Source organism: Dicentrarchus labrax, unplaced genomic scaffold (genome assembly GCF_905237075.1).
Source record: "Dicentrarchus labrax unplaced genomic scaffold, dlabrax2021, whole genome shotgun sequence".
Classification (NCBI taxonomy): Eukaryota; Metazoa; Chordata; class Actinopteri; family Moronidae; genus Dicentrarchus; species Dicentrarchus labrax.
Window position 1 is genome coordinate 2564439 of NW_026136704.1, and position 25912 is coordinate 2590350.

At 41.2% G+C, this 25912-nt stretch overlaps 1 protein-coding gene and 1 long non-coding RNA gene across 13 annotated transcripts in view; one reads left to right on the top strand and one right to left on the bottom strand.

Moving 5' to 3' along the window:
* LOC127362392 (uncharacterized) overlaps window positions 1-9191 on the top strand; it is a 165000-nt gene extending 155809 nt beyond the window's left edge. For 2 of the 3 annotated variants that reach the window (XR_007884446.1, XR_007884445.1), the window contains exon 2: window positions 8527-9191. This is a non-coding gene — a long non-coding RNA (uncharacterized LOC127362392). Of the gene's footprint in view, window positions 1-3710; window positions 3787-8526 lie in introns of those variants that run through there. The other variant, XR_007884447.1, reaches the window with a different exon arrangement.
* fat3a (FAT atypical cadherin 3a) overlaps window positions 1-25912 on the bottom strand; it is a 183347-nt gene that overhangs the window by 131852 nt on the left and 25583 nt on the right. The window contains exon 1 of one of the 10 annotated variants that reach the window (XM_051397894.1): window positions 15415-15696. The exons of the other annotated variants lie outside the window; for them this stretch is intronic. The gene's annotated coding sequence lies outside the window, so the exon portion shown is untranslated. Of the gene's footprint in view, window positions 1-15414; window positions 15697-25912 lie in introns of those variants that run through there. 10 annotated transcript variants of the gene reach the window in all.

A 25912-nucleotide genomic window follows, 5' to 3' on the forward strand; every position in this document is an offset into this window, starting at 1 on the left:
TTTCACAGATTATCTGTCTCATGTACTACTGTCAGGATATAGTTTTTAGCAAATATGACAAAACGTTATTTTCATAAAAGCTTTAATCAACTTCAAATGTACTTGATTGTTTATGTCATAAAAAGGCATCAATATTAAACTGAGACTGTTTAATAATGAGTTAAAGACTCCTTGTAATACGTTAAACAACAATCAACAATCTAAAAATACATTATAAGTTAAAGCCCTGCATTCAAACTCCTACTAAAATGTTCGTAAGTATCATAAAAACATCCTCACTACTCAGCACTCTTCAGTAGAAAATTTTCACCTGTGACTGCTCTATCAATATGATATTTTTATAATGTCAACACTGATGCAATAATGTAATAAATAATGTGCAAAATACATTAATTGGATTCAAGGGGTTAAGAGAAGTGTGTGTTTCAGTCATAAAAAAATGTTTTAAAGTAAAAATAAAGAGAGAAAATAAGTTAACCACCTAATAACCTTGGATGTGTATTTGAATTTGTTCATGAAACTCAGAAGCTGATTAAATAACTGTTCAACAGAGCAGATCATGACAGAAGCATGGACTGCTCTCCTCATGCCTACTCACAATATGTACAACATGTAAGAGAATATCATACTTCAGGAATCAGATCAAGGCTGACTTACAGTGTGCAGTAACCTTCAGCTGCACATTCAGCAGCTGCCTGCATCATACACACCTCCAACACTAGGACAGGAGTAGGACACAAATTGTCTGGAGGCAGTCAGAGCTACTGAGGCATTTGGGTGTTTAAGGGTGGGGGGAGCTAAACAGTCATTGGATTACTGTATAAGACCATGTGTTCCAACCTTCTGTGTGTAGCTGACATTTTGGATGTGCATACACACACACACACGGAGGGCAGCAGGTCAAAAGTTCACCTATAACCTAATTAGCATCAAATTCTTCTTGCTGACATTCCAAAATAGCAGAAAACGTTTTAAATAATGACAGACACCCACCTAGACCAGACCGCAGTGACATTTGTGTGGGTGTGCTGACTTGCAGTTAATTTAAAAAATATTAAAACAGTGGCAAGACTTATATCAAGTGAGAATGTTCAAACATTTTTTTGGATGCACTTGATGGATCATTCAAAAAGCTGAAACAGCTTCACGAAAATTAAAAAAAAAAAAAAAAAAAAGGAGTTGACTGATGAATGATCAATTAAGCAGCTTTACATATTAATTCAACTATGCACAGTTCTGTGATGCCATGTCCTGCGTTTTGTTCCATCCTCTGAATAGTTTCCCCACCAGGAGTGTTTCAGAAGCGCCCAATTGTGTTGACTTGCTCAGATTTAGTTGATTTAGTAATTTTTCCTTGAATTGTGTAGTTATGTCCACCTACATATAGTTTTTAAAGTATTAGTAACACTTCGACAGTTGAGTTGAGATTAAACCACTGCTTTCTGATATCACACTACGTAGTTAGGGTTCTGTTACGTTTAAGCACAAATACATCTTAGTTACAGTATGTTCATGAAGTTTCACATATACTGCCTGGCTCTTATGAAACACGCTGCAGCACTTCTGGTGGAATCACAAGCATTTCAGTGATCAGCTCCGGCAGTTGTGTCGCAGCCGGAACGTAGAATCAGTTGGCAGAAGGAGCTGCCACTCAATTGAAAATTTCTAGCCTGATGATGACTGGAGCAACCAATCACAAGCTGGAGGAACACTGCAAGCATCCAGTCATGCAAAGGGATCATCTCAGTGTCTGGCCAGGAGCTCTGTGGAGGACTGCAGAGCCAATTCTCCTCCTGTCCTACAAGATACACATCATATTCTCTGTAATGTAAATGTACATTAAACAGAAATTTGACATCATATATGACCAACCACCGGTTGCATTTATATATATTCAGTAATTTAGAGTAAGGTCAGAGGCAGCACTTCTGTACAACAGCCAAATAAAATATCAAACTTAACTTTACCTACAAACAAACCAAACTGGCAGAACCAAATGTATTTTTCGAGTGTGACCTAACAAAGGTTATCTTGCAAAAAATGTTCTTATGTAAAAAACCAAAGACATCAATGCCACTAGTCAATTATCACAGGTCTATAAGATACGTGATGGGTGATTTAAGATGGTTCTTCACCCAGGATGACCATGGAAGTCGACTGGCCAGTCATCTCAGGGACTTGCTAGGTACCTGCTAGTCCCCAATGGGACTAGCAGGTACTCACATCTGAAGACATTGAAGAACATCAAATTTACAGGAAGGCAATATTTAGAGAAATTGACAACATACTCGCCTACAAAATCCTTGCGGCAAAAAAGAATATTAGAAGTTAGCATCGCCCCGGTTCCTTTGATAAAAAGCCAATGGGATTTTTCCATTGATTTCTTCCAGAAAATAATCTCTGTGATGAACAAAGTTAGATACATAGGACCAGTGTGAAGGATTTAATGGCATCTAGCAGTGAAATTGCAGATTGCAACTGAAGACCACTCGCTTCTGTATTTGACGACCTGGGAATGAGAACGAACTGAGAAGTGTTTAGGAGAAAGTACAGCAGTGAAAGGCCCCATCTATTGTTTGGTGTAAAAAAAAAATGGTGGTTCAACATGGCGGACTCCTTGGAAGGCAACCCACAGCATCTGTAGATAAAAATGTCTCATTCTAAGGTAACAAAAAACATGAGTCTTATATTGAGGTTATACACTATAAAAACATACCTATGAATATTATCTTCCTTTTCTGACAATAGATGCTCTTAAATGTTACCCACTTTAAAAGTTTTGTTCAGCAAGATAATTTCACAAATGAACACCACGTTCTATCATTTTTGAAGTGTAGATGTGATCAAAGTACAAAGCGTTAAAAGTAATGTAAGGCTATAAACAAATCAAGAGCAAGAGCGTGAGTATAAACACAATGAGGCTGAAAAGCCAGACTAGTGGGTAGATACGTTTCCATGTTTTCACTCCATTAACTTTCATTGCTATGCAGATGATACACAGTTATATCTATCGATCAAGCCCGATGAATTTAATCAATCATCTAAATTACAAACATGTCTTAAGGACATAAAATCCTGGATGACCTACAATTTTCTGATATTAAAATGAAAACTTCTACTTGGCCACAAGAACCTTAGGACTCACTGTCTAAAGATATAGTTTCTCTAGATGGCATTACCTTGGCCTCTAGCACCACTGTCAGGAATCTTGGAGTTATCTTTGATCAGGGCATGTCATTTAATTCCCACATAAAGCAGACCTCTAGGACTGCCTTCTTTCATTTACGTAATATTACAAAAATTAGACACATCCTGTCACAGACGGACGCAGAAAAACTAATCCATGCATTTGTTACTTCAAGGCTGGATTACTGCAACTCTTTATTATCAGGTTGCCCCAATAAGTCCATTAAGACGCTCCAATTAATTCAGAACTAGAAAAAGAGATCACATCTCTCCTGTACTAGCTTCTCTGTACTGACTCCCAGTAAAATTTAGAATAGAATTTGAAATCCTTCTCCTCACCTACATAGCTCTTCATGGTCAGGCCCCTTCATATCTTAAAGAGCTCATAGTACCCGATTACCCCTCTAGAACACTGCATTCCCTGAATGCAGGGCTACTTGTGGTTCCTATAGTCTCAAAAAGTAGAACAGGGGCCAGAGCCAAGCTCCTCCTGTGGAACCAGCTTCCAGTTGTGGTTCGGGAGGCAGACACCCTCTCCACATTTAAGAGTAGGCTTAAGACATTCCTCTTTGATAAAGCTTATAGTTAGGGCTGGATCAGGTGAGTCCTGAACCATCCCTTAGTTATGCTGCTATAGGCCTAGACTATCGGAGATTTCCCATGATGCACTGAGCTCCTCTCTTCCTCTCTCTCTCTCTTTCTGCACTCATTCATGTTCCATTAATGCATGTTACTAACTTCACTTCTTCCCCTGAGTTTTTGTGCTTTCTCGTCTCGCAGGTTCTCATGGCACCTGGTGGAGCCTCCTGCCATGGTCCTGCTTGACTGCCATTGCCAATATCACTGAAATTAGTGTTGTTATTATTAGCGATCGAGCACTGACAAGTGCAAGACCCTATTGTTCCTCTGGGAATTATTATTTTTCTGCCCCTTCTAACGCATATTTGGCCCCCGCAATATGCTCAAAAAGTCATGAAAATTTGCACAAAATTCAAACGTATCAAAAATACCAATATGACATTGTCCCCGTGCACGGGCGACGCCAAACGGCTAAGCCACGCCCCCCAGAATCAGCCCCCAAGACACGTAAGGCCCACATGTACGAAAACTGGTAAGCATGTGTATCATGATAAAAGAAGCAGAAAAGTCTCGAGGACCCATACCTCAAACCCAACAGGAAGTCCGCCATTTTGGATTTTGTGGCCATTTTTGGCGATTTACACACGTTGTATTTGAACGAACTCCTCCTAGGGCATTTATCGGACCGACTTCAGATTTGGACACAGCCATCTAAACACATTCCCCATTAAAAGTTGTGCTCCCCAGTTGTTTTCGTTGAACATCGTGGATGTGGCGTGGCGTGGCGTGGAGTGGCATGGCGTCACGTGTCGTGCAATTTCAAACCTTCGCCATGAAAGAGGGATTAATCATAACTTCTGCGTACATGATCCGACTGCAACGAAACTTCACATGTTCGATAAGAGTCCCGCCCTGAACACGTCTATGTGATAATATTCAGTAATAGTCAGAGCGCCACCTAGTGGCAACAGGAAGTGTCACATTTGATACTTTCATGTTCTACTCCTAGCAGGATGATCAGATCCAGCTGAAATTTACTTATAAAATGCAAAACACATTGTTGATGATATGTGATGACTGTGGTGAGTGGGCGTGTCTGTGGCGTGGCGGGAAATTTTGATGTATCGCCACAAAACACGAATTTGCTATAACTTGAGTGTACATTGTCCAATCGGGTCCAAACTTCACTTGTCTGATAAGAGTCCTGCCCTGAACATGCCCATGTTATAATATTCAGTAATAGTGAGAGTGCCACCTAGTGGTGAAAGGAAATGTCATGTTTTTATACTTCCATGTTCTACTCCTAGTAGGATGATCAGATCAAGCTGAAATCTAGTCAGGAAATGCAAAACATGTTATTGATGATATTTCTTGATTGTGGTGAGTTCTTATTAAAGGGCGTGTCCGTGGCGTGGTGTCAAACTTTGATGTACCGCCAGAACACACAAAGTTGCTATAACTTGAGTGTACATAGTCCAATCGGCTCCAAACTTTACTTGCCTGATAAGAGTCCTACCTTGAACACTTCTATGTGATAATATTCAGTAATAGTGAGAGCGCTACCTAGTGGTGAAAGGAAATTTATTTTTTGTACTTTTATTTATATCTTCAAGCATATTGACCAGATCCAGCTGAAATTATGTGAGAAGTTCTTTAGGAGGATGAAGATCACATATTATGAATTTTAAGAATTTGCATGGAACCATGTTGCCATGGCGACGCGGCAATTTTTTTTTAAAAATCACACTTTTGGGGGGACTAACCATGCCTGAAAACTCATGAAACTTTGCACAGCATTCTGTGGTTCCGAACGCCGAGGTATTGTCTTGGTCCCGTGGATGGGCGTCGCAAAATGGCTTAGCCACGCCCCCCAGAGTCAGCCCCCAAGACACGTATGACTGACATGTATGAAAATTGCTACGCATGTGTATCATCATAAAAGAAGCAAAAAAGTCTCTTGGACCCATACCTCAAACCCAACAGGAAGTCAGCCATTCTGGATTTTTTTGCGATTTGCACACGTTGTATTTGAACGAACTCGTCCTAGGGCATTTATTGGACCGACTCCAGATTTGGACACAGCCATCTAAACACATTCACCATTAAAAGTTGTGCTCTTCAGTTTTTTTTGTCAAACCTCCTGCCCGTGGTGTGGTGTCCCATGGCATCCAATTTCGATCCTTCGCCATAAAAAGAGGGATTCGTCATAACTTCTGCATACATGATCCGACTGCAACGAAACTTCACATGTCTGATAAGAGTCCCGCCCTGAACACATAGTGATAGCGCCACCAAGTGGCAACAGGAAGTAAGTGCTGCGTGGCGATTTTTAGCTGATTTACGTGACATTTTCATGTTGTAGTCCGCACTTGTTACGACGGCACGTGACGTGGCTGCAGCACACCCCGACGGCATGTGATGCGGTCGCAGCACACCCCGACGCGCGCCGGGTGCGAGATCCCGTTCAACGCTGCGAGATCCCGTTCAACGCTGCTTGCAGCTTTAATAATTATTATTATTATTATAAGTATTATTATTGCTACGGTTACTGTTGCTGCTGTTGTCGCTGCTCGTTGTCCCCCATCGTTGCAGTTGTCGTCGTAGTCGTCGTCTTCTTCGTGTTCATCATCATCAGTCACTAATATTACTGTTCTAATTAGGATCTGTCCTAGGTTTATGCCTCTTAAAAGGCAGTTTTTCCTTTCCCCTGTCGCAAAGTGCTTGCTCATGGTGGTACTGTTGGGTCTCTGTAAATGTTTAAGGAGTTCGGTCTAGACCTGCTCTACTTGAAAAGTGTCCTGAGATAACTTCTGTTATGAATGGGTACTATACAAATAAAATTGATTTGAATTTGAATGTTTTAATGTCACCAACAACCTCAGCCGTCTCATTTAGACACTTAAAACACGTAAAAGCTTCCAAATTCACAAGTGGGGTATTAACTGACGTATTTTATGATGTAGAACAAAATGTGAAAATCACCTTATTTCAGGCATCTAACCAAAAACCCATTGGCTTTGAGGAGAGGGAACCAGAGTGGTTTTATGACTCATTCTGGCAGCACTCTATATGGTCACAAAATATTGGACAAGCTGAGATGAAAAGTCAGGGGATCACCAAATGATATACATCCTCTAGGGTCCATGAATATCTGAACCAAATTATGTGTCATTCCATCCAATGTTGATGGAGATATTTCACTCAGGTGGGGGTGTTGGTAGACCAACAGAGCGACAATCCCTACAGTCACAGTTAGTACTGAAAAATACATCACATTGCTTGTGTGTATATGTGAGGTTCCAGCATGTTAAGCCTGGACCTTGTAAGGCAGCATATTGGTGCTGGGGGCATGTTCTACTCTAAACACACTATGTGAAGCAAAATAGGTTATATAATATTGGTAAACATAAAAACAAATGAAACGACACAGACACACAGAGCAATTTCTTCAATATATTCTCTCACAGTAACATATTATGATTAATTACAGTGCAGCCAGAGAGCTGAGATTGAAGATGACTGTAATAATCTTTATATTATTATTATTATTCTGTTTAACTTGACACTGATAATGACAGCATCCTTCTGAAAGTTCAACTTAAAGCTTTTCTGGGCCACATGCAGCAGTTTGAGTTTTTATTAAATCTTCATAAAGAGGAGGTCAGCCATGTACTGCCTACTGGGCCCCCAGGGAAAACAATGGGCAACAGAACATACAGTGAATATAAAAAGTCTACACACCCCTGTTAAAATGCCAAGTTTTCGTGATGTAAAAAAATGAGACAAAGATAAATTATGTCCAAACTTTTTCCACCTTTAATGTGACCTATAATGTGAACAATTCAATTGAAAAACAAACTGATATCTTTTAGGGGGAAAAAGACAAAAAAAAAAAAACTTACAATAACCTAGTTATCTATCCACTGTAAGTGGCTGCCTATAGCAACAGCATGTCAATGGAGCCCAAGGTGAATTCACATACTAATGTAGCATACTAACAAGATACATGCACACACAACACACTCATTTGATTGGTCAGTCAATATTGCTTTTTTTTCTTTCAGTTTGCAAATCTGTAAATCACATGGTACAGAGGAAAGGGGGACAAATAAAAGAGTCAGTGAGAGAAATTGAAAACTCATATCTTGGAGTTATCTTTGATCAGGATTTGTCATTTAACTCCCACATAAAGCAGACCTCTAGGACCGCCTTCTTTCATTTACGTAATATTAGAAAAATTAGACACATCCTATCACAGACAGATGCAGAAAAACTAATCCATGCATTTGTTACTTCAAGGCTGGATTACTGCAACTCTTTATTATCAGGTTGCCCCAATAAGTCCATTAAAACGCTCCTATTAATTCAGAACGCTGCAGCACGACTACTGACAGGAACTAGAAAAAGAGATCACATCTCTCCTGTACTAGCTTCTCTGCATTGGCTCCCTGTAAAATGTAGAATTGAATTTAAAATCCTCCTCCTCACCTATAAAGCTCTTCATGGTCAGGCCCCTTCATATCTTAAAGAGCTCATAGTACCCTATTACCCCTCTAGAACACTACGTTCTCTGAATGCTGGGCTACTTGTGGTTCCTATAGTCTCTAAAAGTAGAACAGGAGCCAGAGCCTTCAGTTACCAAGCTCCTCTCTTGTGGAACCAGCTTCCAGTTGTGGTTCGGGAGGCAGACACCCTCACCACATTCAAGAGTAGGCTTAAGACATTCCTCTTTGATAAAGCTTATAGTTAGGGCTGGATCAGGTGAGTCCTGAACCATCCCTTAGTTATGCTGCTATAGGCCTAGACTATCGGGGGATTTCCCATGGTGCACTGAGCTCCTCTCTTCCTCTCTCTTTCTGCACTCATTCATGTTCCATTAATGCATGTTACTAACTTCACTTCTTCCCCGGAGTTCTTGTGCTTTCTCGTCTCGCAGGTTCTTGTCGATCCTGGTGGTGCCTCCTGCCATGGTCCTGCTAGATTGCCGTTGCCAATACTGTTGTTGCTATGCACCTGTCTGTCTGTCTGTCTCTCTCTCTCTCTGCCTGTCTCTCTCTCTGCCTGTCTCTCTCTCTGCCTCTCTCTCTCTCTCTCTCTCTCTCTCTCTCTCTCTCTCTCTCTCTCTCTCTCTCTCTCTCTCTCTCACCCTCTCTCTCTCTCTCTCTCTCTCTCTCTCTCTCACCCCAACTGGTCGAGACAGACGACCACCCACCTAGAGCCGGAGGATCTGTCCTAGGTTTCTGCCTTTTAACAGGCAGTTTTTCCTTGCCCTTGTCGCCAAGTGCTTGCTCATGGTGGTACTGTTGGGTCTCTGTAATTAATGTTAAAGAGTTCGGTCTAGACCTGCTCTATTTGAAAAGTGTCCTGAGATAACTTCTGTTATGAATTGGCGCTATACAAATAAAATTGAATTGAATTGAATTGAATATTAAGGTATTGAGTGTGTGTTTACGGTTTATTTTAGGTACTGAGAGGAAAAATGTCCCGCTGTAAAAAGTAATTAGCAAAAACCACAAAAATGGTGGTAATACCACATATGATGGTGTTGAGCCACCCTCAACCTCCTCTGTTCCTCATGCCTGGAGGTTCCTTCATTACCATGAACACACATAATGTAGTTTATTTTGACTCATCCCACATTCACTGCCATGCTGCCCATACACTCACTACTTGAATTAATTCACCACTAAAAATAGTCCCCAGTAAATGTACTATTTTCTCCTCTTTGAGTAATGTGACCAGTAGTCCTTCATGATATGAGGAAAATCTGCAATGTACAATAACAGCGTTCAGTAATATGACAACAATATGATTTGCCAAAAATAAACAAATATATTAGGTATAGAGTTTCTAAGTCAGCCTGGTCTTTAAATTCAGTAATAAAGATAGAATTTAATATTTTAAATAAATCAGAATCAGGTTATTGCTAAGTACGTTTTCACATACTGGGAATTTGCATTTGTACATTGGTGTATAAGAATCACAACTAGATGTTTCAAGAGCTGCAACAGTAATGTTTACAAGAGCAAAGTCACTATACAGTATAAACTCAATAATATCTCACTGTAAACAAATCTAAAATGTCAAAAGAAAACTGCAAGCAGTGATGAACGGGCCCTTGCACGTCGGACGGAAATGACACCACAGCTTAGCTGTCAGTGCTTGGGCCCTAATAAGATATTGTTTGTAGCTTGATTAAAAAACAAACATCAGTTGATGTTTTTGTTGAGCTAACTATTAAGTTGGAGCTCATGGGAATACACAGGAAAGACCACATCATTCCTGTACCCTTCTTGCCCTGTGATAACCATCGGAGACAGAGAGACCAGTTTTGAAGCCTCAAGTTCGGCATTTTGTCCACCACCATGACAGTAAAATGGTGCCAGCGTGAGCCAGCGGACATGCGGATTAAAAAAGATCAGGTGAGTTTTCACCATCCAGATCCAGAATTTATTTATTTATATCTAACATTTCAATAATTTTTCAATTCAAGTCAAGCTCCACTTTTTTCTTGGACTGTGCTCATCCTTGCTGTATGGCGGTATCTATTTTACAGTGAGGTGGCAGTAACAACTCCCAGCAGTGCTCTCTGATCTGAGTGGATCTGGGCATGAAAAGCAGAAGGGCTAATATTATTGAGCAGAGAAATGTGTTGAGTCTCAGCTGAAGTAGGTAGCGGATTCATTACTCCATGACTCAATTTGCATCTTTGTGTTATCTAATGCCATGAATAATGCATTCTGGGAGTCTGCTGCTCTGCTGTTAAGACACCACACAAACACTATGGATATCAATTCAGGCACTGGAGACTACACACATACATAAACAGATGTGAGTGACACACACAGAGCAACAAACAAGAACACACCCACTCATGTATTTCCTACGCTAATCTTAAAATAGATTTATCTCCTTTTTAACACATATCTGTCTCAGTTTCCACGCACGCACGCACGCACGCACGCGCGCGCACACACACACACACACACACACACACACACACACACACACACACAGACAGACAGACAGACAGACAGACAGACAGACAGACAGACAGACAGACAGACAGACAATCCCATGTGTCCTGACAAATATCCCACAAACATTTCACACATTGGAAATTCTGTTTACTTATCTTGGGGTGGATTGTGACTTTTGACTGAGGGCAGCTACACAAAATAATAATAATAATAATAATAATGATTTATTTATTTACATTTATCTGAGCTTCCATGGAGAAGACAGATTATAAGTCACCATAAAACTACATTGGTTCGGTTCATGTAACAGAGCTCCATCTGGGGAGACATTCTGATCTGCCAGTTACATTCACGAAACACTCCAAAATAACAGCCCAAATATGTGAAAGCCTAATAACATCAGCACTCCTTAAACTGATATGTAATCACACTGCAAGCTGTTTGCTTTCCCAAAAAAATGTTTTGCTACTGAACTAATGTCAGTCAACTTGCAAGCTTACAAGCTAACTTAAACTTAAAGGTTTTTAACTCATTAGAGTTAATGAACTCGTTACCTAATGAGATAACTGGCAGTAGCTGATTACAGTGTGTGCAAGAGGATCATCATTACTTCTGAGCTACTGAGCAGCTACTGATATCAGCAATGCAGTTGGGAGAAGACTGTAATCCACTACTGTGAGCAGCCAGAATTTATTTCCCAGTATTAGTACCTCCTGCTTGTACAGTCGAACAAACACAACTGGAGTCTTTTCAGGGTTGGAAGTTCGTAGGAAGACTGTGAGAGATCATGTCATACAATGGATGATAATGGTATTTCTGATAATGGATAACATAGCTAGCAGTGTATAAGATTATATTATGAATATTATGATTGTGCTGGTTGTAGTCATCCTTTTTGTGATGTGATTACACATCTGCTTGACTAATCACTAATCACTTGAATTAAGTATCACCTCCTGAGCAGTCCCCAGACTTTGGGTTAGAGGTACTAAAGACTTTTGGACTTCACAGAGAAACTGCAGCAAGCCTCCACAGTGTGAAGTCTGTGCATGGCAATATCATGCCTATTTAAGTCTTGAGTGTGGGTGGATTTCTGATTGGGCTGCTTGGTGCAGAAGAGAAGCCTGCAGCCACAACAGCCAAAATGTGTTAAGGTGAGACTGGCTGACAACTGACTGGATGCAAGATGGATGGAATGAGTGAGCAGCCACAATAAAAGGAGAAGAACTAAATATTGGGAGAGAACAAGATACTCTTGAGCCTAATTCTTGCTGAAAAACTAATCTCTACGCCTACTGTGAGGCATTTAGAGCAGATCTGAGGATTCGAGATCCTCCAAGAGGTATAGGGCCATCAACACAACTGCTGGCTCAGCAGTAACAAGGGATTTGGGACTGCTATCATTAGGAGAAAGCTCCTGTTTCTTACTGATCACCTGAGGGCACACACAGCACATGCATAATAACAAAACATATATTCACATAGATGCATATGCACTGGCACATACACTTACACAGCTGTTTTCTTTGAGGATAATTGAGCAGCAACATCTGGACAGGAATTTCCCTTCATGTAAAAAAGAGAGAGAGTTTCTTTTCAACTTCCATCTTGAGTGCCCTGTGTGTGCATGTGTGTGCATACATGTCATCTGCAAACTGTGTCACTTCCTCCTCTATCTCATAGATCAAGGTAACACGATGGATTCCAAATCAGAAAGACTTTCTTTGTTCTCAAATCTGTATGCAGTCTGGAAGCATAAACCACAGTCACACAATATCGCCACAAAATGCAACTACATAATGCCACCACATTATACAACATATCAACACAAACGCTTGAATTAGCTCATTGGTAATCCTCAGTTGCTTAACCACAATGACAACAAAAGCACCACACCATACATTCCTGCAGTTTACCGTCCTTACAATCGTCTGAGCAGTCAGCCAGCAGTTGGGTGAATGAGCAAAAAGAATATGGAGAATAGTTATGGGGCAAACAGTGGCAACTGATAGGAAAGCTTCTTTTTACTGCAAATATATACTGTATATTCACGGTTTATGGTTTGTGGTTTGCAAAATTTACTGTGTGTTCTGGGTAAAACCATGCATTAGGAGTAATACATTAACCTCCTGAACCATGTAAACTCTGTCAGATCCACCAGTGGGACCCATCAGCTCTAATGCAAATAGCAAAGCACTGTTCAAACCCACAGAATGTTTAAATTCTAGTCCAGATCTCAAAGTTTCCAAATGTCAGGCCAAATGTATGTTGTGGAATGTGTTGTCTGTTACACAAGACAAATATATTTATATCTCCATTTGTAATGGTAAAGTCATAACAAAAATGGCATCTTGGATTTGAATATCTCTCTCAATGTCAGCATCAAACAGAACACGTGATACTGCCAAACACAGCTTTCTAGTGTTAGTAAACCATTTCTGGCAATATAGCAGATGTAATTTCATACTTGTCTAGGAGTTTAATCAGAGCTAAACTGTGTATAATGAGGTCTTAATAATGGATCCACCAATGTGTCCAGCAGGGTTCAAAATGTTAAGAAAATGATTGTATTATTTGACACTTTTTAACCATATGTCAGGATTTGGAAATATAGGATTCAATGTCTTGCTCAAGAACATTTTGACAAGTGGACAAGAGGAATCGAAACCATTAATCCTGTATTTAATGGCTGAGCAGCTCTACTCCTACAAATACTGCAATGAGCTGTCCAAATCAAAAACATCCTTGTATGCTACAACGGCCTGTACACAACCCCTGTGTGCATCACGGAATGTACTGCTTTTTATTTCAGTGCCAATTTTGGGGAAAAGCAGCCACATTACTACCACTAGAGAGTCAAGGTCTCGCCTATTTTTCCGAGAGCCATGCGCGGTTCCCAGCAAAAATAGACAGTGAAAAGGATCTAGGGATGTCACAAGAACTGATACTTCAGATACTGATACTTCACTACCAAGTCGATACCAAAATTAAATTTTAAAAATGTGACGGTACTCATTTTTTACAGTACTGTAGGTACAGAGGATGCAGTTCTTCTGGACCTGACACCGCAGCATATGCAAATATAAAAACTCTTGTCGGCCGCAAGCAGAGCTTTCCTACCCTGAATATTTCATCAATCATATATGCCCACTATGTAGATGAATACTAACAAACCACTGAGGCCGTGGTATGTCTGTTCATCTATTATCGTTTCACAGCTCATGACTATAGTCTTCCTCCAGGGGAGACTGGGAACTGGGGGGTAATTTCCAGTCTACTTCCTGCTTTTGATGCTTTGAAGCACTTAGAAAGGGGAATGAATGGAAAGCAAGCTGAAGTGCATGTGTATGGATGAGTAGCAAAGTAGTGGATATTAGAGCTCTGAGCCAAATAACTCATTAGAGGAAATGTTCCTCTGCAGTTTTGACCTTTGCTTTGTTAACCTGCTTACAGCTACTATAAACATATGGCCTATCCATCCATAGCTCATGATATATTAATTTCTATTCTGTTATACAGCACAAGTAGGCAAGTTAAAAATGTAAATAATTTAATAACTAATCCCTCTTTGGATGCCTCGTTAAGCACAGACTGTTGAGCAACTGGGTAGAGCTCCAAGGGTCACTCTTTGTTCCAGTTGTAATACTAAAATCCAGATAAGCTCAATAACTTTGTGTGGCAAAAGGAAGAATTCTAAAGAAACTTTGCAACTAATGATTATTTTCATTTACAATTAACCTTCTGAATATTTCTTCAATTAATTTTATGGTCTATAAAATGTCAAGAGTCAAAAGGGCCCAATGTGAGGTCTTCAAATTTGAAGACTCAAGATGTGTAGAGTTTCTGGTGTCCTGATGTCAATGGGTTGTTTGTTCCACGACTGTGCAGCCAGGACAAAAAACAGTTGTGTTTTAGTTGAGCAATAGCTGGGTACCCCTCGTAGTAACAGAGTTGCAAGGCAATCAGTAGTAGCACAACATAGTGGATTGGCTGGGGTGTATGGTTGGGTTTATCCTAGGGATGCACCGATCCACATTTTTTCACTTCCGATCCGATCCCGATACCTGAATTTGGATATCGGCTGATACCGATACTATTCCGATACCAGAGCGCTGTTTTCTTTAATATTATTATTATTATTATTATTGTTTATTTTATATGAGATAATATGAATAAACTCCTCAACAGGCAAGTATGATATGTACGTATGTATGCATGTATGTCCCAAAAGGCAACTTGAGGTAAGTATAAGGTTAGAAAAGGAAGTCAGAAAAACAGGAAATCCTGTTAACAGGAAAAATCCCATTCTGAAAACAAATATGCAACTGTAAGGGTTTCAAATTTATTGTCATGTCAATATTTATTAAATGCCCAAAGTGTCAAATATTTGAGTCTTGAAATATAAGAAAAGTGCAATAAGTGTAAACATCTTACACACACACTATCAATAAAACAGTGTGCATCTGAACAGCACAAATCAAGTACACTGGCTCTTGTAGTATCAATAAATCAAAGTTTTAAAATGTCAATTATCTGAAATATAAGAAAAGTGCAATAACTGTAAACATCTAACACACGCACACATGCACACGCACACGCACACACACACACACACACACACACACACACTTGGTCCCTTTAGCTTTCACGTTGTCTGCCTTGAGTTTACCTTGTTTTTGGAATGACTCCAGAAGTGATTCCTGACAGCTCGCCTAAAAAAATCCTCGTGCTGTTTCGTGTGGTGCTTTTTTTAAATGTTTGATTGCGTTCGTAGTGTTGTACAACGCGAGGGAGCTTCCGCGTCTCTGAATTACGGCTTTGCAAACATTGCATTTTGCTGTCTTGCTCTGCGGTGTTTCCAGTGTAAAGTATTTCCACACAGCGGACATGTTGGCTAGCCACAATGCTGCTCAATGCTATCCTGCTAGCTGGCTGCAAACTGTGGAATGGATTTCCTGAGCGGGGGCGCGTCTCTTCCTCCGTTCAGGAAATCCATTCCACAGTTTGCAGCCAGCTAGCAGACTGGCCGGCAGGAATCACCTGCAGAGTCATTTCAGCAGACAACGTTAAAGCGCACACATGGCTCATGGATATCGGAAGTCTGTGCAGGTTGGATCAGGAAATTCCGATACGTGAATTACGCTGGTATCAGTCCCAATACCGATACGGGATCGGATCGGCCCCATCCCTAGTTTATCCTTATGATGTTGCGGACAATTCAATTCAATTCAATTTTATTTGTATAGCGCCAATCCATAACAGAAGTTATAACTTTTCAAATAGAGCAGGTGAAGACCGAACTCCTTATAACATTGTTAGACAATGTATCTACTATAGCAGGTTGTCACAGCGATGCTGAAGGCAAAGGACAGCTGGTTTTGAAGTGTCATACCAAGGTTCCTTGCAGTCCAAGTTAGGACACCACAGAGTTCTCGAGGGTGCCACATGTTGATTAATGGAAGCTAACAGGTTAATTTGTTAGCGCCTGTACAAAACACTATGTGTGACAGTCGATTGCAATAATCTACCGTTTATCTCATAATATTAGTCTTACAGATGCATTAATTTCTGAACACACAAAGCCAATGCTCTGAAAGAATGCAAGATACATGGGGTAGCCATAAAAAAGCAGTGATATTTGCGGGTCGTATGACAAAGAAAATATACACACAATATATAAAATAGTATATATTCCTCATTTTGGACAGTTCTTTCTGATCCCTTAAACTTCAGATAGTTTGCAAATACGTTTTCCTCTCAGGGTGTCTCATCCTTAAAGACAGGGTGAGGGGCTCACTCATTCAGAAAAGTTAGAAGTGCTGCTCCTTTGCGTTTAAATAAACCAGTTGAGGTGGGTCTTGCATCTGATAAGAGTGCCTCCTGGATGCCTTCCTTTATTGGTTTTCTGGGCACGTTCGACTGATAGATGACCTTGGGACACACCTAGAACACACTGCAGGGATTACATATGCCACATGGCCTGGGATCCCCCAGAAGGAGATGGCAGTAGTGGGACGTCTGGGCTCTTAATCCCGCTTTGCTTGCTAAAGTAAATGTATGATTGTTGTTGGACTCCAAAGCACTGCAAGAATACTTCACCTCCATGAAAGAATTCCCTGACTGCTGCGATTTAACTGAAAGGAAATGGATTAAGATTTTGCTGTTATAAATGTTGGTATGACCGAACCTTTGCAGGAATGCTGTCACTGTCTGCTATGGACACAGTAAAACAAGTGCAATCCTGTTTAGCCAGGCTTAGTCTAGCCCATATAATAGCCCCCAACAAGTGGAATACCTTCTCCTCCTCTCATGTCTGTGGTTCTTTCCATCCTGTCTGAATATCTGCAGCCAAACACCACAGTGACCTGCAGCTCCCCCATTCCTCTGTTGTGTAGTGCTGCAGAAACACAGATGACTACACACCTAATATACACAATCTCTTTCAGACTCTTCATCCCATCCTGTTACTTTGATTTAATTTTTTACTCTTCACTTTGTTCACCCCCCCGGTTCAGGTCTAAAACTCATTAGCCTTATAATCCACACACTTTCCCAGAGGAAACACACAACTGCCTCAGATCAAGTGTGGGAGGGACTAAAACACTAACCGTTATTTTATCTCTGTCTCTATCAGTTGTTCAGCTTGTCCATCAGTCTTTTGTTTTTTCACTCCACCTTCTCTTCTATCTGTGGTTATAAATGGATTTTTGGGGGAGCGGGGGGTAGGGGAGGGGTTGCCATGGGGACCCTTCTGGCCATTGCCCAGCATTCAAACATCCAAACATTACCCCTCTTGCCAACTGCAATAACAGTCAGTAACAGACAAAGCTGGCTGGATCCACCCAGTTCACCATGTTAACAGTTAGCAATGACATCATCATTTCATATCCCTTTCACGTGAGTCAACAGCAGTCAGGACTGTATGTGTGTATGTGATCAGTTCTGCAATTCTAGACCTTATTTTAGAGTAAGATTTACGTTAAACACTGGAGTAAAGCTAAATATGAGAAAAATAATTCATAATGCCACGTTAATTCATATTCAAACTGAGCTCATCCTGTTCCTTATTGAATTCATGGAGGTAGGTCTGTGTTCATGGAGCTGACTGACATGAAGCAGGTGGAAACCGACAAATAACAGGTCTTATGCAGGTTCTTCCTTTAACAGTCAGTCCAATGCTTTACTACGGTACTACAAACCCCACTGACTACCACCTACCTACGTAGAGAGTTGGTCCTTTCTTCAGACAGGTAAGTCATTATGTGGACAATCATTTGTGGTTATAAAGTTTCAAGTCTGTGCAAGTTGATTTTTATAATATTGTGAACTTAACTGAAATCAATGGCTGCCTGAAGGAAAATTGGCAGTAATGCAAAAAACAACTCACTTATGTTATTCCCCCATGTAAAAAGACAAAATACGGCTAAATTTACCAAATCAATATACAACTTAAAATGGTTGATATAAATCTTCTGGACCTGCACCATTCCAACGTGCTGCAGCTGCTGTAGAGTATATATTACAATGTGTCCCTTATAAACCCCCTTATGACTAAAAGAGATTTCCTGTTGGCCGCTTGCATAGCCTGACTCAGCTATCTTACCACAGCAGCTCATAAAGGTATCTTAAACCAAGGTAGACATTTACCAGGTGGCTCTATTTCAACAAGTTTGATAAAGACATGCGGCTGCCATGTTTGTGGCACTGACACCTTCTAGCTATCTTGTTGAGGCTGAGCAGGAACACAGACCTGCAGGGTGCAGCACATCAAGCTCAGGCACAATGACATTTTCTCTAACTTGGTATCATCAGTGTGATCCTCCACTCAAGGCCAGATGGTGATTCCTTCTCTAAATCACATAGTGCTGAGAGGATTGGAGTGCTCTCATAATGCAATGGACTGATATACACCACTTATGTAAACCTTGTTAGAGCTGATGTTGCTGGCCTTTGTCTCAGCAGGATCACACTGTTCTACTTTGCTATTTTCAACCAAACTGCAGTAAATGTAAAGTTCCAATGCTTTCCAGCTTGACCTGCTCATTAACCACAGCATGGATCTATGTTTCACTGATATCCCTTACCTTACCCATACCAAGGCCACCCAACCAGTACAGCAATAAAAACCATTTAAAAAAAAAAAAAGACACAGTACCTAATCAAAGTATACTCTCTGTGAGAAGGGTTCCTTCACGAGCACCAACACGATCAGAAACACGATTCTTCAAGTGATTATACACTAATGAAAATATCTATGAATATTACATTGCATTTCTGCCAATATATCCTCCTAAATGTTACACACTGGGCCTTTATAAGGCAGTGACAAAAAAACTTAAAATATTTTATATACTAAAATATAGCGTACAGATACACTGATCCAATTTGCCAGATCCATGAATCAGGAAGCAAAAACTTGGATCTGTACATCCCTACTGGAGACCTTTTTTACACATGACATGAAATAGTAGGGTAAATACAGGTGTTACTAATGATACTAGTAAGTAAGTAGGTGAGGTTCTGTTTCATTCAGGACCAACTGGATTTCAAGTTCTTCCAGAATTCTGAGATGCACCAACAATCACCACCAGTACTGACCTGATTAAGTGGATCAGCTACCAGATCACACCCATCCACATGAAATAAAGCTCCATTGTTAATGTCATAAAATTCAGTGGTTCCACTATCAGTAACATTAATTCAGTCATAGCAGGTTCAGATAATTGTCTTATTCATAAATATCCTGTTTAGGTAGAAGAGAAAAAGTCAAACTGACGCATTTCTACTTAACACTACATTACACAAAGCTGTACAAAGAGGTCTACTTTGCATATTTACTTTTGAGTGAAAGTATAGTATTGGTATCACCATTTGATGGAGTGAATGTATCTATATGTTGATAAAGTCATGTCCGTCTTAATGCAGTTACATTTGGTTTTCAAACAATATGAAACAATAATAACAGAATCGTGCATTTTTAGATTTATCTGTGCTGACTGGTTCTGTCCATTTCATTACCAAAGAAATAGAGTGAAAAATACAGATGTGTGAAAAGGCTAGGCCACTGTGCTCCTGCAGACACTGGTAATGATCCTAACTGTAGCCTGCAGGCCTATAAAGAAAAGGTGACCTGTGGTGCGTAGACAGAAGTGAATGATGAAAGTGTGGGGAAGTGAGTCGAGGTAAAGAGCTGTTCTCGGCTCATGTTTAGCATGCAAGGCCACGCTCCTGGCTGTGGCATGGCAGCAGAGTGTTGATTCTGATCAAAGCTTGCTGCTGAGCTCAATTCAGTCACTTATTCACAACTGCAGAGCTTGCATAATGGCCTCTGTTCCCTGATGAAGGATGAACTCTTTAGTTTCAACTCAGCCTAGTTGAGTGAAGTGAAGCTCATATTTCACACCCACGCAATCCACCATGTTCGGTTTTTCTTTGGACAGTAATTCTCAGTTCTTATTTAGGGATAGGAATTGTTAAAATTGTATTGATACCGATGCCAGTATCAATTCTGCTTATCTGTTTGATTCTTTATCAATTCCCATATTGATTCCTGATTGTGGTACAATTTTTAATTTACATTAAATGTAAAGAACATTTAATAGCTGCTGCTGCTCAGCTGGGAACCAGTGGCACGGTATGTTGTGTCATGGCATTCCCGGAATTTGCGCATTTTCTGTAGAAAGATTTTTTTCATGTTTCTTAATGTCTCTATAAAGCCCTCTACAATCAAACAAATGTGTTTCAGCATATTGCTGGTGTTTCCACGTTACAACTAGTAATGTTTCTTAATGAAACCTGGGTTTCAACTAGAATGGCAAATGGTAAATGGACCTGTATAGCGCCTTTCTAGTCTTCTGACCACTCAAAGTGCTTTTACACTACATGCCACATTCGCCCTTACACACACATTCACACAGCGATGGCAAAGTCCATCGAACAGAAAATAACTCATTCATACATTTCCTCACAGTGGTCTTCATCATCACCATCACTGTTTACATTTATGATATCCTATTTATTCTCCTGTACAGCACTTTGGTCAACTTTGGTTGTTTTTAAAGTGCTTAACAAATAAAGTTGGATTGGATTGGATACATATTCACACACCGATGCACAGCATCGGGAGCAATTTGGGGTTCAGCATCTTTCTCAAGGATACTTCGGCATGTGGCAGGAGGAGCCAGGGATCGAACCAACAACCTTCCGATTAGGGGATATGTATGAATATATGTATACATATATATGTATATATACATATATATATATATAAAATGGGCTATATTAATATTAATAAATTAAGTATAAAAACATTAAGGAACAGCTTTGTTGCAGGCAGTTTTTTCTTAATGCAATGTAAAGCTATTCACCTGTATTATTGAGAAAAATATTGGATCAGACTTAGAGACTTAGACTTCTCTTTATTGATCCCTTTGGGATGACTCCCGTAAGAAAATTGGATTTCCAGCAGCTTACAAGAACACTTGTATAGAAAATAGAAGAGGTATAAAAAATACAGTATAAGATAAACAATAAACTCTAAGCTAAATATAGAAAGTAAACAATAAACAGTAAACAACTCTTAGCTAAATATAGAAAGTAAACAATAAACAGTAAACAATAACTCTTAGCTTAATATAGAAAGTAAACAATAATAAACAGTAAACAATAAACTCTTAGCTAAATATAGAAAGTAGAGATAAGAATAGAAGTAAAATAAAATTCACGGAAAATAAAATTAAATAAGATAAATGTAGAGAACTGTAGAGGATAAATATAAATAAATAAAGATAAATATATAGGACTCTATATGGCATTGTTTTATTATACTAATTAAATTATTGCACTTAAGTGGTGGATTAAGTTATTGCACAAAAAAAAGAAGAAGAAGAGTGTCCAGGTATGTATGAGTAGATTATTAATTGCACAGTGAGTGGGTACCACTGCTTCCCTTCGGTCCTGTTTACCCTATTTCCTCCTCCCCCCGAGTGAGGAGTTGTAGAGTATGATGGCATGAGGGACAAACGAGTTCTTGAGTCTGTTGGTCCTACACTTGGGAAGGAGCAGCCTTCCACTGAACAGGCTCCTCTGCTTGCTGATGACAGTGTGCAGGGGGTGGCTGGCATTGTCAACAATGTCCAGCAGTTTGTCCAGTGTCCGCCTCTCTGCCACCGTCACCAGTGAGTCCAGCTTCATGCCGACCACAGAGCCGGCCTGCCTGATCAGTTTATCCAGTCTGGAGGTGTCCTTCTCGGATATGTTGCCCAACCCAGCATACCACAGTGTAGAAAAGGACGCTGATAACCACAGACTGGTAAAACATCCACAGCAGTTTGCTGCAGATGTTGAAAGACCGCAATCTCCTAAGGAAGTACAACCTGCCTCTGTGTCTTCCTGTACAGGTGGCTGGTGTGTGTTGTCCAGTCCAGTTTATTATCCAGCCACAGTCCTAGGTATTTGTACGATTGCACAGCCTCCACCTCAGCTCCCTCTAGCAGGACTAGTCGCGCTCTTGGTCTGGACCTCCCAAAGTCAATGACCAGCTCCTTCGTCTTAGAGGTGTTGAGCTGTAGGCAGTTAGTGTGACACCAGAGAGCAAGTCCCCCACCAGACTCCGATACTCCTCCTCTGTCACCCCTGATACACCCAACGATGGCTGTGTCATCAGCGTACTTCTGTATGTGACACAGCTCCGAGTTGTAACAAAAGTCAGAGGTGTACAGGGTGAAGAGAAGAGGGGCCAGCACTGTGCCCTGGGGGGCTCCAGTGCTGCTGACCACAGTGTCAGACGTGGTGTCCTTCAGCCTGACGTATTGTGGCCTGTCAGTGAGGTAATCTTTGATCCAGTCCACCAGACAGGGGTCCAGTCCCATCCTGTTCAGTTTGTCCTGAAATGTAGGGGGCTGGATGGTATTAAAGGCACTGGAGAAGTCCAAGAAGGGAATCCTCACTGTGCCGCTTCCCTTATCCAGATGGGAGTCGACTCGGTGTAGCATGTAGAGGATGGCATCCTCCACACCAACATCTGGCTGGTATGCAAACTCCAGGCGGTCCTGGGCGTGTTGTACTTGGGGTCTGAGGAGGCTGAGGAAGAGCCGCTCCAACGTCTTCATAAGGTGTGAAGTGAGTGCCACTGGTCGGAAGTCATTCAGCTCGCTGGGCCTGTTCTTCTTGGGAACCGGAATGATGCAGGATGTCTTCCAGAGGGTGGGCACTCTCCCTAGCTGCAGGCTAAAGTTGAAGATCCGTTGTAGTGGTTCCCCCAGTTCTGCAACACAGGTCTTCAGTAGTCTCGGACACACTTTGTCCGGGCCTGCTGCTTTCCTGGGCCGGAGCTTCCTCAGCTGTCCTCTGACCTGGTCTGGTGATGTGAGGCGGGGATTGTGTTGAGGTGGGGGAGGAGGAGGGGGGTGTTGTGGTGTTGAGGGAAGAAGGAGAGATGGCTGCAGTGGGGGTGGGGGTGGGGGGGACAAGGGCTGGTTAAACCTGTTGAAGAAGTCATTCAGCTCTTTCGCCCTCTCCATTGTCCCCCCTGTAGCTCTGGTCTTTGTGTTGTGGCCTGTGATGGTCCTCACACCTTCCCAGACCTCCCTCATGTTGTTCTCCCTCAGCTTCTGCTCCACCTTTCTTCTGTAGCTGTCATTCGCTTCCCTCACACAGTGTTTCACCTCCTGCTGTGCTGCCTTCATGGCCTCCCTGTCCCTGCACCTGAAGGCAGCCTTCTTCTTGTTGAGGACAGCCTTGACTTCCCACGTTACCCACGGCTTGTTATTAGGGTAACAGCGGACAGTCTTGACAGGGGAGACCACGTCTGCGCAAAAGTTCAGGTAGTCTGTCAGACAATGTGTCATCCCCTCTATGTCCTCATCATGCGGGTTGATCAGCACATCCCAGACTGTGGTGTTGTAACAGTCTCTCAGGGCACTTTCCATCTCAGGGGACCACCTCCTGATGGTGCGAGTTGTCACCAGCTGTTCTTGGACCAGGGGGGTGTACAGTGGCTGTAGGTGAACCAGGTTGTGATCAGACTTATTATCAGCAGATATTAAATTGCTATTGAGAGTCGTGGAATTTCACTGATATTGTTATTGACTAAAATTCATGACATCCCTAATTGTGACATGACATTTTTATAGCGTCCCATGCCTAGGTATACCGTTGTCAGCCCTAGTCACACTGTGGTGTTCAGAGGATGAGGCAATGAAGGACTATGCTCAGTGTTGCTCATTTTAAATTCAGGCTGATTAAGACTATTTAGCCAGTGCATTAATTTAACAAGTTTAACTGGAACTATTTGGTTGGCTAATCACGTCAACAATTGTGTGGGATGTTGGCTTGCTGTGGGCTCAGAGGACTCAGGACAAACCAGGCCAAACTGTTTGTATGCACCTCTGCCACACACCAAACAGAACAGTACTAGTAGTTTCTCTTGAGGTTTGACAAACCAACAGCTACTCTGACACATGATAGACAGGTGTTAGTAACTGTATGCGGACAAATGTCACATAGTTTTATTCCACAAAAAGTGAGAGAGAGAGAGTGTGAAACCAAGCTAAATTCAGTTTGCATGTCCAGTCCAGTCAGCCTCCCAGGGTTAAATATTCACACCACATACCACAGTCAGTCCCCCCTCTGCTGAGCTCAGTCAGTTTCACACTGGGCCACAGACCTGCCTATCACACACAACCTGCACTGAAAGATAAAAACTCTGCAGAGGGCCAGTGCAGTTTAACCCACATTTGATCAAGTCTACTGTTTAACTCTGCAGCTCTTTTCTATTATTACTCTTGCATTACCCTGTTGTCCATATGTCAGTAACTTTAGATTGGTATGCAAGTGAAAGTGAAAGAGATGGAATGTTCATATATCACTGGCACTTCTAATGTCTTATCAAGTAGGGCTGCGCAATTAATTTAAATATTATCAAAATCGCAATATGGCCAAGAGCAATATGCAAATCGCAGAAGCTGCAATTTATAAAAGGTAAAATATGTGACAAAACAGCATTATAATGAAATATTGTAGTTCTACAGAGATCTTGTTTAACATGGACAACATGTTTGTTTAGTACAGACCCCAACAAATGTCACATCATCATGATTTTAACAGTTTTTGGAGTGAAAATTGATTTGTGACGCAAAAATGATTATTCCCTCTTATTGCAAATCACATCGCAATTGCGATATCCATCAAAATACATATCCTGCAGCTCTAATTTGGAATATGTGTTGGAAAATGACAGTGGGGAGAAAATGCAGGATAGGTCATACATAAAACAGCAAAAACATTACTTTGATCAAAACTTTAAAATCATGTATCACACTGCCTTGAATCATGAAACACCACGCCTGAAACCAAATTCCTCTCCCTTAAAAAATAAAATAATAAATCACTTTCTCCAATCCACTTGGCCTCTGTCTCCACTCTGCATAATTCATGGACCTGGTACTAATACATTCATGTTTGGTGGCTTACTGGAGCATCTGTAAGAGAGAGACTAGCCCAGCACTGGCTGACTGTCAGACCTGCTCTTCTGCTCTGCTGGGAGCCTCTCACTTGCTAAATGGCTGTTTTAACATCCACGACAAGCTGAAGAGTCAGGACGCACCGCAGCACCATGTCAATATTCATGCAGCACTGAGTGAGTTGACATTTACAATGTGACGAAACATAAAAGCCCTACGAAGTGATGCATGCACTCTTGGGTTGCATGCACACTGATAGAGAGCATAGTAAACATACAGTGCGCCGTTCTAAACCCTCGCAAACAATATTTTTTTCAATTTCATGCGGTCAAAGCACAGTAATATATACTGCTTTTACACTCTCTCTGAAAATCTCACTGCGTACAGGTCCACACCAGAGGTGTGCGGAGGTTAGAGGTCGTGGCTCCTCCTTATCACACAACCACCAGCCAGGCCTCCTCTGGCACACCGTGAGCCTCTACAATGGACTGGAAACAGCTTCTATGAAGTGAGGCGAGGACCTACTGGCTGTTTGCTACAATTTGGGGCCAATTTTTCATGTTTCTTAAATGTCTCATTTATATGCTCAGCCCCACTCCCTCAGCAGCTCTAATCCGTCACCATCAGGAGTTTCTCAGTTAGTCATCTCCTTCCTCCTGCTGGCCAGTTAGAGATCTCTCTCTCTCTCTCTCTCTCTCTCTCTCT